Source organism: Mesoplodon mirus (genome assembly GCF_964341445.2).
Source record: "Mesoplodon mirus genome assembly, chromosome: 6".
Taxonomy (NCBI): domain Eukaryota; kingdom Metazoa; phylum Chordata; class Mammalia; order Artiodactyla; family Ziphiidae; genus Mesoplodon; species Mesoplodon mirus.
In genome coordinates this window covers 18788962-18808903 of record NC_138982.1, presented here as the reverse complement: position 1 = coordinate 18808903, position 19942 = coordinate 18788962, and positions in this window count along the sequence as shown.

Sequence of the window (19942 nt, the reverse complement as noted above, 5' to 3'; positions counted from 1 at the left end):
TTATTTTTAGTTAAATTTAGTTGCCAACATTCAAAAAGCATGAGCTTTCACATTAAGTGTATATTTCAGGCTTCTCTTGAAAAAACAAGTGTAGACATTACATTAAATTCTCCATGCTGCACAGGGACTTTGTCATTTAAAATAAGAATATCATGATTATCTCAAGGCATTTATGTCTTTTTCCAAAGAACTCTAAGCACCGTACCAATACTCTGGAGTGGAAACAGCCATTTACATAATCAACTGTAGAAATTCTTGCAGTCCTGTGCACATTTCATAGATGTGCATACATTATGCATGCCATAACTATGTATAGATTCTAAGTTAAAACTTGCTGTCATTTTCTGATTTTGTCTTCATCTCTGTTGTTGTTCTCATCACAGTAGTCTTCCATACTGTAAGTACAGGTGAGAAGGCTATATACTGAGTGAATTTAAATAAAAGACTGAACAGAGGAAGGCCAGAAGGGATGTTGGTTAAGACAGAAGACAGAACAGAGTTTGAGACTTCCCACTGCCCAGGAGGGAAATGTTAGCGCTTGAAGTAACTGAGTGATCATCTACTTCAGTTTCTCCTGTAATAGTCAAGAAAATGAGTCTTGCAAATGCCCCATTCTGGAGGCCTGTAGGCAGAATGCAGCCTGCAAATAAGTTTTATTTTACCTTCAATGCATTTTATTATTAGTTAAATTTCGTTTTCAACATTCGAAAATCAAGAGCTTTCACATCAATCTATATTTCTGGCTTCTCTTGGAGATTCAAGTTATCTTAGAATACTGGATTTTTCACAGCCTTCCCTACTAAGCCTGCCTCGTCATTTCCAATCCTACCCTGAACTTTGGTGGCATTTTATTGCAGCCTCTGGGTCGCACAAGACTTAATGGCAGAGATGAGGCCAGAAGCTCTAAACCCATGTTCTTTCCGGTTCGTTCTTCTTGCCTTTCTTTGTGATTCTTTGTGATTCTAGTTTTACTGATTTTTTTCCCAGACAATAAATAGCCATTAAAATCCTATTTTCTTCTCGAAATTGGATAAAGATATTTGTGGATCTTAGTAAAGCCACTTCCCACCCCTTTAATTTAAAAAAAAATGTCCTATAACTCACTGAACAAAAGGCAGATAGGCCATTTCAGAGTCAGGATCTTGAGGGATCATCAGCTGACAATGAAAGGGCAGAGTGATTCCTTCCTCACTGAGGTACATGGTAAGAGTGACTCCAGCTGAAGAAGTCATTAAGAAACTCCTAATAGTCATGTACCACAATGTTCATTGCAGCTCTATTTACAATAGCCAGGACATGGAAGCAACCTCCATGTCCATCGACAGATAAATGGATAAAGAAGATGTGGCACATAGATACAATGGAATATTACTTAGCCATAAAAAGAAATGAAATTGAGTTATTTGTAGTGAGGTGGATGGACCTAGAGTCTGTCATACAGAGTGAAGTAAGTCAGGAAGAGAAAAACAAATACCGTATGCTAACACATATATATGGAATCTAAAAAAAAAAAAAAAATGGTTCTGAAGAACCTAGGGGCAGGACAGGAATAAAGATGCAGATGTAGAGAATGGACTTCAGGACACGAGGAAGGGTAAGGGTAAGCTGGACGAGGTTGAGAAAGAGTGGCATGGACATATATACACTACCAAATGTAAAATAGATAGTAAGTGGGAAGCAGCCGCATAGCACAGGGAGATCAGCTTGGTGTTTTGTGACGACCTAGAGGGGTGGGATGGGGAGGGTGGGAGGGAGGCTCAAGAGGGAGGGGATATGGGGACATATGTATGCATATGGCTGATTCACTTTGTTATACAGCAGAAACTAACACACCATTGTAAAGCAATTATACTCCAATAAAGATGTTAAAAAAAAACTCATAATAATCATGTATCTTCTCACTTCAAAGTCTACTCATTAGAAAACATCACATCTTTTAGCCTTTTATTAATATGCTATAAAAAAACCATTGCCTTCTGTATGCAGAGATGAGTTAGGCATACAGTGGAATAAGATTCCCACTGCCAGGCAACAAATTAAAACAAAAGCTGTCAATATAGAATCTTGCCCAGCTTCTAGAATATGCATTAGATGCATTCAATTTGATAAATTCAGCTAAAGCAGTGTATTTATTAAAGTGTTCATTGTTAACTTTGAAGTGTCTTTTCTGAAAAACAGACAAAATCCTATAATATGGTTTCACATATTATCTTTAGTATATTTATGTAGAATACTTGCTGCTTTTTTAAAACTTTTTTTGAATTAAATGTTTACTTATCCTCACCATGGCCACTCTGTGTGTCACAGGATGGTTTGTAATTAGCAGTTTCATGTCTTTGAGGCTAGTTAAAGAAAACAACTCAAAGATCTACTTCAAATATCATGGAGAAGGAATGTGCGAAATATCACATCCTATACACTGTAACTGAGGTAATTAATTGCCTATTTCTGTACATTTCACATATGTATGACATGATCAGCACACCTACGTAGTCTCAGCAGAATGACTACCTCCAGCTCTTTCCAGGAAAATCACTAGGTGTAGTACTTACAAACTATTAAAGCCATATTATTGACGAAAGAGAATAGTAAGTTCTGTAATAAGAGTAAGAATTCTAGCAAAAATGTCTGTCACTTCATTGAAATTTATATCCCTATAAATGATAGAATTAAAATATTCATCTTTGATTGTCTTGCTATAACTGAAGGGACTCATAGTTTATAAGCATCATTCTCAGAGGAGGTCTAAGATGCCTTTAGACCAGTGATCCCCAACCTTTTTGGCAGCAGGGACCTGTTTTGCGGAAGACAATTTTTCCACGGGCGGGAGGGTGGGGGGAATGGGGGTGAGGGGGGCGATATGGTGGTTCAGGCGGTAATGGGAGCGCTGGGGAGCGCTGGGGAGCGGCAGACGAAGCTTCGCTCGCTTGCCCGCCGCTCACCTCCTGCTGTGCGGCCCGGTGCCTAACAGGCCGTGACCAGTACTGATCCACGGCCCAGGGGTTGGGGACTCCTGCTATAGACAATTACTTTTTGTTGACATCTTACTTGGCATATAATCAAACTATGTTGCCCTGCAGATCTGATCCTAAACTTTCCATGCTTATACTTACTGTCCTGCTAAATATGAAGCTTATAGACTTCTGTACTCTGACTCTTCCTCTAAGTAATTGGTTATTAAATTGATTCATATGGGATTAGTAAGATCATGTCTTTCGTATGTCTTCCAATAAGCTCTAGACTATCTCTGAGTGTATAGAAAGTGTCAAGAAGTATAAAAAAGTGAATGAGATCAAATTCCTTCAAAAGGGGATGCCGGTATTCCTCTATGTATTAAAATCCTCCTGAATCAGGCTGCATCTGCCTTTTAAATCTGGCCTCCATTAAACTCTGCTCCAGCCAGCCTGGTCTACCAGCAGGGTCTGAGCAGGCCTTCAGCTTCTCTGCTTTCTTACTCTACCTGAATCCCCAATCAAATCTTCCCCATCAACTTTTATACATCTTTTAGGACTCGGCTTATATCCTTCACACCTTGATCATAAGATCTGCTTTTGGAAAATTGAGCTAATCTCTCAAGAGTCAGTTCCATTCCCTGAGCCAAGCACTGGGGCTCTGAAGATTGCAGCACCTGGTTCCTGTTCTCAGGGTGCTTGCTGTCCAGTGGGAGAGACCGTGGCCACACTGTGCATCCAGTGCTTTGACAGAGGATTCCCAGAGGGCCTGTGTGCTCAGAGAGGAACACTGACCCCAAAGATGGGGCAAATGGAAGTAAAGCTGGATCATCAGAGGTCACCTGAGGAAGGGGCAAGTAGAGATAGATGATTATGGCAGACAGTGAGGAGGGGGCGGAGGCTCAGAGAAATGAGGATGGGGTACTCCTGGGTGAGTACAGATCCTGAAGTGGGAGGGGAAAGTGGTGGGAGATGCAGCCAGAGAGGTGAGCAGGAGGAAGATCTTAAGGATCCTATCTCCTATAAAGGAGTTTGAGTTTTATCCTGAGTTATGAGGAAGCATGGAAGTGATGAGAGATCATCTCTAAGGTATCTTATAGCTTTGAGGTCTGTAATTCTCTGACCCCAGTTCTCTTCTACTTAACACACTCACCCCAAACAAACTTGAATGGCATAGCGTTCTTATTTGCATGTATATCATATCCTTTACAGTGGGCTTTGTATACAGTAGGTGATTAAAAATGCCTATCAGATTTCTCTATTTTACTGTTATATTCTGAGAGGCAGAAACCATATCTTATCTTCTGTTTTATCCACACAGTACCCAGTATTATAAATATTAAATGAGTGAATAAAAGATATGGGTGGGACCCCAGCCTGAATCTATGGCATCTTCCTTTTAGTGGGCCCAGGGTTTAGGAGCCTGAATGCAAACATGTTTCCTTTACTTTTTGCTGCACAAATACTGGCTAAAAGCCTATGAGGTGCCAGGACTGAGACATACAACACCGCAGTTACAGACAGTCAGTGCCCTCTTGGATTGTATATTCTACCTTTTCTCTTCTCTGCCCCTACCCATGTGATCACAAAGGTTCAGCAAAATTAGACACCCCTCCCACATAAATCATGGGAAATAATCGAAAAGAATCTGGAGCCCTGCTTGAAATTAAATTGTTCTTTATATTTCTGTTTTATTGTTGCTGCCAAAATTTTTCATGTAGTGGAAAGAGCATGGAATGCCATGTCAGACAGACTGGGTTTGAATCTTCATTCTGTCATTAATAGGTGTATAATTCTTGCACAGTCTACCTTCTCTAAATCTGTTTATCCTAACAGAAAAACTGAGCTCACTAGGACAACACATGGTGTTTGTTGGATGCCTAGTAGATGCCAGTTTCCTATTCTTCTGCTTGTTTTTTATAAGGATGTTGATTTCATCATGGAAGCAGAGTGAAGAGAAGAACTTGCAGCCATTTGAGGCTCTCCCAGTATCGATGTCAAAGTAGCACAAAATCAGTTTAGGTCTATGACACAGGGCACAACAGTGAGAAAATGCCAGAACTGTCAAAGCAAATGGGTAATAAGAATAGAAGTTTTATGTCTTGTTTTATCAGATGTGCATATTAAATATTTTATAATAACCATAAGAGGCAGATTATATTCATCTCCATTTCACAGATGAGAAAAAAGAGGCTCAGAGAAGCAAACTCACCCAAAAGTCATGTGTAAGCTGAGATGTGACTCCAAGTACATTCACCATCAAAGGCTCAAGCCTTTTCTTCCCAAGCCACAGCATGGGACAAGCCACACTGCCAACTATGAAAAAAGTAAAGTACTGTTGTCCATGTTCTGGTCTACTACTGACTGTAAGAGCTAAAAGGCAGAGACCTGTTTTTAAAAGTCTAAGAAAAAATATCAGAGAAAAAGTGTGCCATAGCAGCTATATTCAGAAGCATAAGTCATTAATTTTTTTTGTGTTTGTTAAGTTCTGGCCATGAAAACTTATTGAACAGTTGGACTAAAGGGCATTGAGCAGAGCAGTAACTGTCAAAATGTTAGCTTGGACACTTGATATACTTCTTTAGAAAAGTGATACTGTATGTTCCAAATATTTTCCATTCTCATGTGTTTAAGTGTAATACATGACATGTAATATATGTAGGTTCAAACTGTTAGCTTTCATAATTGTCTCTCCTGATCTCACCTGCTGATGATATCAAGCTGAGATGGACCCCACTCCTTGCCAAATTATAGACTAAATGAAATTAGAACTTAGGGTGCCATTAATTTTTTAAGACTCCTGCTCATCTCCTGGTGATGCCTCCACTTTCTTTGTCCAGACCCCTACCTGTACCCTGGATTTCAGGTTCTACCATGTTTCTCTGTGTAAATTCATCACCTCAAACCCCAGTTAGGTGTCCCCTCTGTCCACAGTGTCAATTTGTGCTCTAACCTGGTCTGGAATTGCCCTGACTGCTCAGTAAGAAGTAAAATTAATTCACTCTATGGTATTGATAAAAAACAGAACCCAGTGTGTTTCTTCTAAGCATATTTGCAGTCAAAGGAGAAAAGTCATGGAGGAGTGAGAGCTGGTGCATCAGGCATAAAATGAGGTACTGGTGTCATTAGAAGTAAAGGCATGTTTGGACGGGTAGTGGGATATCCCATGAGGAAACGCTCTATTACAAAGGAAGAGATGAGGCAGAAACTACTGATGGAGTTGTCTGACTTTGTGTGTGAAGGAGGAGGGGTGAAGAAATTAGATTTGTAAAGATGCATAAAGTGTGGATCTGATCTTTTTCAAATCCTAAGGGGAAAAATGCACATTTTTAACAGCTACTAGGTATAAACATACATTTTGCTATAGCAGTGTTTGTATCTTCTTTAAAATTACAAAACGTTAAAAAAACAAAAACAAAAACTTCTTATGTGTTCCAGGTAACTTTTGTCTACAAAAAAAGCATTGGGAGTTAGGAAAGGATTCCTACATCAGACAAACTTGCTGCACCTCAGCCTACTACCCAGTTTCTCCTTATCCCAGTACCTCTGGCAGATGTGTTCTTGTGTGTTTGGTAGCTGGATATAGCCAGAGTTCCAATGTCCGTTTTTCTCAATAGCTGCCCTCCCTACATCACCTGGTTAGTTGGGGCCCATGACAGGACTTTTTCCTCAGTGACCGCAAAGTGTTTAGTAAGTCCCAAAGCCTAAGAGGAATAATTTTGAAGTCAGTGAGAATCAGAACTCCATGGTGGCAGTTTTATTGAGGTGGCAGCGACTTTAAATGATTCTGGAAAATGCTTCTTCACAGCTATGCTGGCAGCCAGCAAATAACTAATTGAGCCATTACTCTGGTAACAGGTGAAAGGCATCAATTTTCATTTACTCATCCCTGCTTTGCCTCTCATTTAGAATCTCCCTGCAAACTCACATATTTAAGAGTGTAGGAAAAATAAAAAACAAAAAAGCCAGATAGCTAAACACATTGCTAGTCTTCTGGGGTCTTCTAAACTACATGGCTTACAATACATGCTGCCGCCAGTGCACCATTATGTTCTCTGCCACCTCCTCCTCTTCTCAGTGCCACATCGACTATGTGGGGAAGCCCTGCTCTTTGCAGACTTTGACAGGCAGCCATTCACAGGGCCTCCCATGACCACTCCAGCTTCTAGATTCAGAAAAGAGTTTTCTGTCAGCAGGATTCATTTACATTCCAACTGACAAGGTTTTGGTCTCAGAGTCTTTGTTTTATGCTATGGTGTCTGTTCAAATTAACAGTAAGCTCAGTTGTGCTCTTCTGACCAAGGGTCACATTCTCATCTGGTGACTTGCTCTCGGCGGGTACAAACTGCATTATAACAAAGGCCATGGCTGTTAACGTGCTTTTACAAGAGCATATCAGAATCTCCTTTATGCATAAGCTCCTTGATTTGTGTACATTAATTTTACTCCGTTGGCAGCCATATCTACTTTTTTTTTTCTTATTGTGGAGTGAAAAAGTCTATACAAGTCTATACAAGAATGTGAGGCTCTTAGGAGCTGAATATCTTATGTGAGTTCTTTAAAATATAGTTCTCTGCAAGTTGTATAGTGATCTATTTTACCCTATCCAGTGTGACCTGGGAATTACTGTGGCTTTAATTAAGGTGGCTTTGATTCTGTCTTGTGAGCTAATGACTCTGTATGATTCCATACTGGTATCATAATTTGTGCTGGCATATTAAGGGTGACTCTGGGCATTCAAAGTGGTGTGTGTCAGGAAAGAAGGCTGGGAAATTCCTGGGGCCCTTGTGGTGGGGAAGTGGGGTGGATAGCCATGTGAATAAATCAACGGCCTCTGCAATTACTGATACCTGTGAAACTTTCAAAATCCTTCCAATGCTGAAACCTACTCTGAGCCTCAACTGTATAAACTGACCGATTTTGAAAAGGCCAAATTATCTGCAAATTAGCAAGTGAAAATTCTCAAGTTAAAAAAAAACTGATTTGTAATTTAAAAAAATCTTAAGCCTAGAAACTTTTAGAATTTTAAAACTTAAAAAAATTCATTTGCTAAATGATATTTATTTATTTTTGAGATTTTAATTTTCTTAATTCAATACAGTCCTATGCTGAGATATGTTGTCATAGTGGCCAAATTTGCAAATGTGATGTTTTGTGTGGTAGGGGCCAGTTTCTTTCTATGTATGGATTGACCCTTTCCATCAATTGGGATGGATATAGGTAATAGCTATACCATGTCTAGAGCAAAGCTCATGGTTCAGAAGGAGCTGCTGTCTTGCCCATGGCCATTAGTAAATGAGTCTCTTAGCTTGAGTCTGATAATCTTTCAGCTCACATCAGGGAAACCCAATCATTTAATCCTACATTCACATGGTAACTATGGGAAAAAAGCAGCACCATTTTCCTCTTCTACCTGGGCAAACAACTAGGCCACACACTTCCACATTATTTGATTTGAGTGGGGTGGCCATGGCACTTGATGAATGGTGAACAGAAGTGATGTGTTCCATTTGTGTGCTATGAAGAAGCTGTTATGCTTTTCCTTCCTTTCCTCTTCTAGTAGCTTCTTGCACATGAAAGGGCCATAAGGGTCACAGTGCCACAAAATGGAAGGAATTTGAATGCCTCTGTGACTGAGTGGGAGAACCACCTTTGCAAACCAGCTACATCTTCTTGGGCTGTTAGATGAATGAGAAAGAGTTTTCTATTCTGTATGAACTATTACATATTTTGGAATGTATCCTGTATACCAGGCATTTTTATATATATTTCCTCATTTAATCTTCAGAAAGGTGTGATGACATAAATATTATTCCAAGTTTCTGAATGACTAGAGGTTGCCAGTAGTTATAGGGCAACTAAGTATCAGCACTAGAATCTTAACTTTTTATTGCTCATGACAATTTTGACACCCTAAACCTTTGGGAATTAAAATCTGAAAAATTTTCTAATTTTGTGATTAGGATCCTATTTAATGTTTGTTGTTTAAAACTTTCATAAACTACTGACTGGATTTACTAAGTGACTGTTTTACTAAGTGACTTCCTTTAGCAGAACTTAATAAATTGAAAAAAATCTCCAGTCAACAATACTACATTAAGAAGTTCTTACTTTATATAGTTTTCAAACAAGTGTCTTTATAGTCTGCAGAATTTTCAAGATGTTTCACTGTCATCATTAAAGGATGTATTTTGACTATATTTCTTTTGTTCTAGTCTTTTCCAGTTCTAATCATGAAACTAGCAGGTTTGGTCAAGTTTGGTGAGCCATGAGAATAGAAATCTTTATCTCTACAGATCATGAGAAGACTGTCTTTAGTGTGCTTGGAACATTCAAGGTGTCCTTTGTAACAAGGTTTGGTTTGATGCCTGTGCTTCTGTCCCGTCGTATTACGTGTTAGGTGGATTTCTGCAGTGTCTGCCTACCTAATGACCGTTTTATCTTCCTCCAATAGCAACACACTTTTGCCATGGGGAAAATCTTCCTTTTAATCTCTCAGCCCCTGTGTTCCAGTGAGCTGAACTTCCCTGGTACCCCAGCCCCTATCAGGCCTCAGGAGCCTGTGGTTGGGTTGAGGATTCATGAACTAAGTCTGGCTTTTCAATGTTTTCCATCCCATTAACTATGATAACTGGTTCAGAAAGAGCCAGTGGTCTTGGTTGATCCAGCTGTACACAACCTGGGACTTCGGTGCTATTGGGAAGTGCCAACTTTCCCTTTCTGTCAGACTATAAGCCTGGGGTCTACCATGTGAAGAGTGCTTGCCTACGAGCAGAGGAAATGGGAAAGAAAGTTGACTAGAGAGAGACCAAGCCCTGATGACAATGTCTGGACTCTTGCCTGAAGCCAAGGTGATCTCTGGACTAGCCAACATGCCTTAGCCATTTTGAATTGGGTTCTTGGAACTTGTGAGCTAAAGGGTCTTGTTTAGCAAACATACTTAAAGAGTGAAAAGAATATAAGCAAATGCTTATAAATCATCTTATTTCATATACCAAAATCATATTTCTAAGTGCTTATCATAAATACTTTAATTCCTACAAAATAACTTCCCCAAAGGAGATGGAAGGATTTAGAAAAGCTAGAAATAGTCCAATAGAATTTCTTTAGATGACTTTTTATAGTAACTCTTGACTCTGTCCATTTCTAATTATTAGGAATAGCATTTCTTCTCTAGAACTGTTTACTTTTATCTCTGATTCTACCTGTACTTTAAAAATCTATATCACATGAGTATAACCCGTAATTCTGCAGCCATTGATTTGGTTAGTGGCAATACTTAAATCTCTATAAAAATGCAGAGACTGTAAAAGATTTTTGCCAAAATGGGTCTACAATAGATTCACAGAGATATCTACTTAAATTAACATTGCACATTTGAATATGCCTAGATAGACTCCAACATCCAGCACATCACTGAAGAAATGAAAAGAAACCAATCCCTTCTGGGTGTTTCAAAATGCTTAATAGTTTTAAGCCAGCTTCATTTTATTCAGATAAAAATGTTGACTGCAGGCATGAATTTGATAAGACTTTTTTTTTTTTTTTTACCATTCAAGACAGAAAACCATAGTGAAATCAGCATTGCAACATTGCATATTTCACTTCATAAACAAAGAAGCATATATAAAAGACAAAATAGTTTTATAAGCCTAATTGCTATGAAAAATTGTAATATTTTTGAAAAATAACATTAAATAAAAACTAAGTACACTCTTAAAATCTGTTTTAGGGTAATGCTAACTAAATATATCAGAAAGACTTGTCTGCAGGACTTTTCTTCCTTTCATCCCTAATCTCTCTTAAATAAAAAGTTTGCATTTAAGAATGCAAAATATAGAATAAAACTTTGGAAAAAATCTGATTTCTTAACTACGGTTGTCTTAAAGATATTCAATCAGATATTTGCTATCTTAAGTTAAAGTGGCTGTAAATATTTTGTCTGCATACATCATCTTCTGAGTCAAATCAAATATCAATCTATAATAGTCCACAAGTAACTTCCAAGGCAGAAGATTCTGGAATCACATAAACACATTTTAAGTCAATCCAAAAAAGTCAAGTATTTATCTGATTTAATCAAGGCTTGCAGTATCTTTAACCATGTTATTGCAAAGAGCCCAAATTCACTCAAAATAAGCTTCAGTGGAAGAGTTTAATAGCACATTAAACCCAGCTGAAGATAAGATTATTGAACTGGAAAATCAGAATAAAGTATCCTGGATACAACACAGAGAAGAGACAGCAACGATGATGTGAAACAGGATAGAGTAAGAAGATCTAATATACGTTTAAGCAGAGCTCAAGAAGAAGGAAAATGTAAGACAGATGAGATATTTGAAAATGTAATACCTGAGGCTATTCGAGAACCGATGAAAGACACTAATCAAAAGATTCAAAAAGACCAATAAGTTATAAGCAATGTTTAAAAAGAAAAATCTATACCAAGACCACGTAGTGAAAATGCAAAACAAAGAGCTTCACGGTGGCCTGACAACAAAGGGGTACTATATATTAGCTTATTCCTAAAACATCTATGTCATGTGATCATCCAGCCAGTGCTCTGACACTTTCTAATTTCCAAGATTGACAATTTTCAGATAATCCTATTAATATTCTGGGACAACATAGACCAAGTCTAGGCTTCCTTCATGGGGTAATCTGTCAGGTATTTAATATATTCCCACCATATATATATATATTTTTTCATTTCAGAGTCTTTGATCGTCTTACAAATGGCATAGCTTAAAGGGTTTTCATCAATCTTTCAATGTCTTTAGGCGAAGTATTCTATGTCTTTTCAGCCCCCAGAACAGAACACTAGCTTCTCAGCAAGATCTTATTAGGATAGAGTACAGAGGGGTGATCATCTTTGCTCTTACCACTCTACTTCTATTAAAACCACCTTGAAAGGTCATCTGTTTGGTGGTAACCACTTAACACTTGGGACTCACATTTAGGTCACAAACATTTAGAGATTATGAGTACTTTCCACATATGCTACTAAGTCATTCCTTTGGCCTTTAGAGTTACCTTTGGGGACAAGTGAAACTAGATTAATCTGTTAACTGTCATTTTGTTATATTCAATCTTGATCAATACAAACCACTTTGATTTTTAGTTCCCTGAAATGAATGGAATAATATTTTTCACATAGGATCTAAAGAATATAGCTCAGTACTCAGTATATAGACATTATTGCTGATTAAATTTGTGTTCCTGTCGCTCTGACGACTGACTTTCATAATGCCATTTCACTACCATGTGTGGTAGTAATATATTGACTTGACATATGAGGGAAGTGGAGCTCCGGATGGCTAAGAATACACTCAGTAAAAGGTAGATCTGGATTGACAGTCACCACCACACCCCTTCTAACATATCTTCTGTCATCTAACTTATTAGCTATTCCTCTCAGTTTTGTAATGAATTTATTTGATAACAAAGCTTCAAAATCCTTGTCCAAGTTTTTACTTTTATAATTCCCAAAATTAACATCAGGACCCATGCTATTTAGACCCTATCCTAACCTCTTCCATTTTGCTACTGCATACTACAATGAATCCTTCCAGGTCTAAACATGCCGTACTGCTATATGAAGGGACGTCTTCATGTAAAGCATAGCTGAATTATTTCACAGTGTCCTTGTTGATACCCTATAACGTTAAAAATCTTCTCTGGGATCAAGGTCTCGTTGATAGCTGAAGTTTACTCTTCTCTAGGATCCTTTGAAAATTCCTGTAATACCTCAACATTCTCAACTGAAACAAAGTTTGAGGCAGTACCATGGACAAAAATGATATATCTCAGTCTCTTAAAACAGCTAGTTAAGACTGTATACATATATTAGCTAAAGGAATATAGGATTTTCAAAATCAGTGTTTTTAGTATGTACCGAAACTTGACCTATGGAAAAAGATCAATTGAATTTTTACTTATCTTAATAAAGATGGTTTGATAATGAAGCCAGAGGGTACAACCTATTAAAAATGAAACTCTAAGGTTGACACCTATTAGTTCCTCAACATCATTCATTCAAAGTTTTGGATAGATTACTATGTATTATGACACGTCTTTTCCTAATGTTCATCTTTGAAATGCAGCTAGCACCCAAAATGAGCATGCTCAGCCTTGGTATAAATTTCTACTTTCTAACGTTAATTAGGCTAAAAGAGAATTGTGTATGTGTGTATGTATATACTTGTATATATACACGTATATATACACATATATACGTGTATATATACATATATGTATTCCAATTTGTGTGGGTAACTTCCTGGCATAGGTATAAATTCCTCCCAGGCAGCTACTTTGTAGGAAATTCATGAAAGAGGGTGAGGAGCTTGGTCATTTGGACAGGTGCTTATTCTACAATTAGAGCAAAAGAGATTCTTTCTAAAATAGTGTTACTCGGTATTTCTAGGTGATGAGGGAAAGTGAGGAGAGGAAAAAAGGAGTAAGAGAAAAGAAGAGATGTTTCTGAGTTAGGAGCTCTGTTTTGTATCTGTTATTAGGAAGTAAAGTAAAGCAAAGCAAGACTTTGTAAACAGTCATTGTTGCCACCCCCTTAGTTTCCACTGGAACCAAATTAATGCATGTGTGGAATTCAGAATAGATTAGAAAAACTACAGGAACATTCATCTGTGGAAGAGCAGCAGGGTGACACTGCATCAGAGAAAGCATTTTACGTCAGGGTGACTGGTCATCCTAGTTCTTTTATTTCTGCTTCAAGTAGAATCTCTAGATTTAGACTATATTCCATAAAGGTTTGGTTTTTTATAAATTATTATTGCCTTTTATAATATGGAGTCATTTATAAAATAGAAATCATATTGAAACCTATTGTAGTGAATCATATCTATGATTTTAACCTTAAATTTGGGCCTAGCCAGTGCTGATATCTTTCTGAGAGTCTTTATTTTTCCCTTCAACTAGAATGTAATGGCAATTCCCATTGTCATTTAGAGTTTCTGAATGTCTCATGTTTCTCTCACTTGCCTTTTGTTTGATATGAATCTCCTAATACACATTTGCACGAACCCCAGTTCAACTCTGAGACTCTCACATACAGTCCGATCTTGAAAACTTTGGTTTCCCCCTCAATTTGGCAGCAGGAAAGTTTGAGGTAAGAAATAGATGAAAAGGACACAGAAATATACTACTTGTATCATTGGCTGTTTATCATGATTACCTATAAAGCAGCCTTTAAAAGGTTCCTACCTCTACTTTCTTCTCACAGCTTCCCTCAAAACTTTACAGAGGGTGATATGACACCCTTTTCATCCAAATTTAGAAAACTCTGCTATAAATTCACAATGATGACTTTTTCTACAAGCAGGTACTCTTCAATGATTATTATTCATGGAAAACTATAAATTTTTATTACCTTTTGTTAAAGTTATGCCACAATTAGACTATATGTAACCATTTGCCAAATGAAAGAAATGGAGAAGCTGTCATCAGGAAAAAGCAGTTTATCTGTCTAAATATTAAACATTGTTGATAAAAATAATAACTTCTGCATCATGCTAAGATAAACAAAATCAAAATTAGTGTAGCTCATTGCTTTGCATCCTGAGGTGAGTGGACTTTGAATATGCAGCTATATTATAGTTTGAAAGATTTGTTTAATGAAACTAGATTTTAGATTAAGAGTATATCCTGTTTTATAATACACAAAGAATCATCTCTGATGCTAAGAATAAACTTCAATATTCTTAAGCAAAACATCCCAGGAAGATGCACAGTTCTTTGTTTTCTGACCAGACCATACATAGATTCATTTTGAGTTTCCTGTATTCTATAAAATTATTTTTAAAAAACAAAATCCCTAAGACCAATAACCTGCTTTTACAGTAGACAGGAAATGCATATTAATGTTTCATCTGGGATTCATGAAGGCATATCTGCACTGTTGCAGAAAGCAGGGGAAAAATATTTCCTGTCAGACTTCATTGATGTGTTGTCCAAAATCATCTGCTGTTGGCAACAGTGAGATACTATGAGAATTGGTCTGCAACAATATTTGAAGCATGTATTACTAAAAGAAAAAGTGGTCTAATATTACATTAGTGATAAATAAGATTTATAAATCAATTTTAGATAATTTTCAGTTTTATCTTAATTGTTAGTCTCAAATAAGTTTGGCTACTTTGCCCTTGATATATTAACAAGTCATTAATTAAACTGTCAGGCTATTTTTCCTTCTCTTTTATTGGCTAAATGGTGAAACTAGGTGCAGATGTGTAGTTATCAGAATGATTTCCAATCTATTTTCACTCTCACCTCTGCTACTCTTTAAATCTGATGGCTGTGGCAGGTTCATGGTGTAAGACATTCGTTATTAAAACCTGAAGTCTGAGTTATTATTTATGAAATCTTATTATTCAGACATTGAATTCATAGCGTTTCTCCAAAAGTAATATTCTCAAAATTGGACTGTCTAGAATGGAAATGAAGAAAAATTCATAATTAGTGAAGATTTTTAAAAGAATTTGCCAAATTAATCACAGCCTTAGTGATAAGTTTAATTGAAGGGTGTGATAGAGGATGTTAGCATTGATTTCTCTGTCAACTGAAAAAAAAAAAAGCACAACCTAAAAGTTGAGAATTATGTTTTATTAAGTGGACATACTGAGGACTTAAGCCTAGGAGACAACCTCTCAGATAGCTCTGAGGGACTGCTCCAGAGAGGTAAGGGAGGAGCCAGAGTATGTAGGAATTCTGCATGTGCACCCCGCCCAGATAGCTGAACATCAAAGATTACTGCTAATTAGAAGAAAAAATGGACATCTCCAGTTAATGAATTTAGGGTTTTTCTATTTATGGGAAGATGCAAATGAAATCATTCCTTCAATATGCACCTTAACTATCTAGGCCAGTATCCTGTTTTTCTCCATCCTGAATCCCCTCACGGTGCACAGTTGGGGGCTGCTGCAGTGGCTGAGGGCTTGTTGGCCACAACATCATTTGTTTACTGATGCGGCAGGTGACATTCTTTGTTCATGTCTGCATTTATATGCCTAGTAGAAGAAAATTTGTGGACATTATTAAATGACTTTCATTGATGAGTTTATTCAACACATAAGAAGGAAAAAAAGAAATGAAGATGACGTGTTTGACCACTACTAGGAATCAGAGGACCTGGATTTTAGTTATTTTGCAGACATTTACTGCCTCTCTTCTCCCTTTCAAGGTTCATAGTTGCCACCAAAAAGCCTGTTGATGTTTGTGAATGTGTCAGTTCCAATGGCCCTGAACTCTCATGCCAAATACCTTTGCTCCATATAGCTGTGCAGCATTCTTGCTTCTAAACTATAGCTTGTTCCAACCAACCACAGTTATGTTGACATGAGTTAGAACAGAGTCAAAATGAAGGCCACTTCAAGGCTTCAGCCACCTAGTGCAGTTCAGATGTTCAGAGTAAAATCTTATCTAGAACAGTGGAGCAAAGTCTAAGATCTTGGGCTCCAGAAACAGTGATTCAAATCTCAGCTCCTTCCTTCAAATAAGTGAACTTGGGGTCTCAGAGCCTCAGTTTGCTTTTTGAGAAGGAGGTATGGTGATGTTAAAAATAAAAATAATAGAATTGATTAACAGTGACTGGTGGTTATTATGTGCCAGGCTCTATGCTAAGTTCTTCCTCTATAAAGAACTTAGCCCAGAGGACTTTTGGGAAGAGTTAAATGAGATCGTGAACACAGAGCACCGAGGGAAACACTTTGTAAATAGTTGTTACTTTTTCCCACTACTATTACTATCATAGCTGGTGGTGTTCCTCCCCAGCCCCCATCCCACCCCTTCTCTTACTCTAGATAATAGCTCTAACCTGCAATGGCCTTTTCAATAGGGTTGCCAGATAAAACACAGGGTACCCAGTAAATACAAACTTCAGATGAACAACAACAAACTGTTAAGTGTAAGTATTGTATGGGATATGGTTGCATCAAATATTACTTGTCCTAAAAAACTTCTTGAAATTCAACTTTAACTGACTAATTGGTACTTTTAGTTACTAATCTGTCAATACTACTTCTCAAATATGTGTATAATTTGTCCTAGTGGTGGAAGATTGGGAATCTTCATGTAATTTAGTCATTTTTTTAAGTAAAAAAAAAAAAAAGTATTTCAGAGCATTCTCTAAGTTTGGGAGGGGCAGTGACTGTCTTTGTGTCTCCAGAGGAGAATTCAGCTGTGTATCTCATTTAGTTTTGACTATTCCATTCACAGTGTGTTTCGTAGGTTAATAGAATATCTTTTTCAAGAATATGGACTCTGTTCCTGGTTGTCTGGGTTACTGTTTTAATGCGGTGGTTTCATTTGGATCACTATGCATAGATAAGTAACAATAAAAAAATAATAAAGATACACATAAGGATTTTAAATAACTGTGTTCTGAATTCATCAAGCATTTCATAGGAATTTTCAGCTTTGGAAACCTCAAATATTTTGCCAGATATAAAATTCTTGATTATAAAATTTATCTATTTTAAGGAAACTTAGGTCTTCTGCCCGTTGCTAACCTATTTATCTTTATAACAATGATATTTATGTAAGTTATTTTTAATGTTAAGAGCTTTTGAGTCTTTGTCCATGCTCAATGTCTTATTATTTCTAAATTGGACTATAATTTATATATTGCAAAAAAGTGTTTTATTCTCACAGTATGGCATAACACTACACACAAGGAAAGGATTCTGATTTTCACACTTGAGTAACATTTCTGCCGCTCCTCCCGTATCACACATTAATCTAAAGATAAGACATGCCTCACACACCATTTGAAAGTTATTCTCCAAAATGTCATGGTTGAGCATTAACATCGTGTGTTTTTATATACAAAATCACCCCTTTGAACGTGAATATCGGTCTAGTTATGTACTTTTCAATGTTATTTATTATGAGGTTGCTGCTTTAATACTGCATTAATTTGCCAACTAGTTATACATCAAATGAAAACACTTTCTCCTCTAAATAATGGCAAACTTTATATTCTGCTTGACTTTTGACAATATAACATTTACCATTATCATCCCACGCTTCTCTTTTGGAAATTAGTAACATTTGCAGCATTCTCAAATCAATTCCATCTTTATTCATTTGCATGAGTAAGGGCAAAATCATGAAGTGAGTTAAGTCGGTCTCTCGTGACACCCTCCCACATGTCCACGACTGAGTTTCTCTTCCTTGACACCTTCCCAAACATTTGTGGGAGGAATGCACAAATGAATATTGAAGCAATCAGATGGCCACTGTAGAGTGTGTAAATCTCAAAGTGACTGACAATACACAGTATTTATTCCTTTGCTAAGATAACTGTCCAGGATGGACTGGGAGAAAGTGTCAAATACTCATCACTACAACATCTGTCACCACTAAAAACTGATAGGAGGGAACAGTTCTCCAAACACTGTATGTTCTGTATAGATTTTTTAAAAAATTTCTTTCCTGCTATGCGAAGAAATCTCATAGCAGCAATGATTATTATCCTGACATTTGTTTGGTATTTTATGGTTCATAAGAACTTTTACAAATCATTTTGGAGAAATTATTAGCTAAAGATCAAGGAAAAACTCCACTCTCGCTGTGAGAGTCTGAAACAATCAAACTTTTTATTTGCTTTGCTTTTATATTAGTTTTACGTAAGACAGAAAATGAGAGATTCAGAACCCCAAGGGACATGAAGCAGTGAAAAGTATGGGGTTTTTTTTGGCCAAGATATTTATTTTCTCCCTAGATAATATTAAGAATCAGAGATTATCCTCCACCCTCTCCTGGGGTGGTGTTGCTTTTGTTTCAGAAGAAAGCACAGTGAAAAGTCCCTCTTCTCCCTTTCCTTTATGGGGAAGAGTGAAGTGACAGAACAAGAAGATTCAGCCATAGGTAGAATCTCTTTCTATGACACCTGGTTACCATTTCCAAGGGCCAAGGTGACAAAACTTCATTCCTTGTATCCTAGGTAACTGGTAGTGATAATATTCAATCATGATTTTTCTCAAATGGGAGGTGCTTACTGACGTCTCCTTTTATTCTTTCACAGGAAAGTGACAAAGCAGTACCCTGCTCAATTTCTCAAGATAGATAGGAAGTTAAAATGTTTGCAGAGCATCTCAAACTTCCATTCTTTTTGTTTTTGTAGTGTACAAAATATTTTTGGGTAGTGGAATGGCGCGGTCTGTGTAGAACTCTGTTCTAGTACACTAATGATATTTATCAGTCCCCATTTGCCAAAATAAGGAAAACTTGTCACATAGCAAATAACCAAGGGGCACTCAAACTAAAAGTGGGGAATTCTCCAGGAGATTCATAGCACCTTGCCACTCAAAGTGTGGTCCCTGGACCAGGAATATCAGCATCACCTGGAAACTTATTTTTAACAAATTTCTTCATTTCTAATATCTTACCCCAGACCTACTGAATTGAAAACTGCTTTTTAACAAGATCCCAGGTGATTGGTATGCACATTAAACTTTGAGAAGTGTTGTCTTCACACATAAAGAGAATAAACTAGTGGTTACTATCCGGGGGAGGGTGGGGACAGGCAAGATAGGGATAGGGGTTAAGAGGTACAAACTACTATGCATAAAATAAGCTATAAAGATATATTGTACAAGACAGGAAATATAGCCAATATTTTATAATAATTATAAATGGGGTATAATCTTTAAAAATTGTGAATCACTGTGTTGTACATCTGAAACTTAATGTTGTAAATCAGCTGGATATATGTATATGCATAAAAGTATATGTATAACTAATTCACTTTGCTGTACACCTGAAACTAACACAACATTGTAAATCAACTATACCCCAATAAAAATTAAAACAAAAAAACATACCTCAGTAAAAAATAATAATAATAAAGTGGTGGTTGCTGGAAAAAAGAGAAGTATTATCTTAGCACAAACACAGTATTTTATTAAAGCCTTGTAATAAACCCATGAGGCAGATTGTTGCTATTATCCTTAGCATGGTTATGAGGAAGCTGA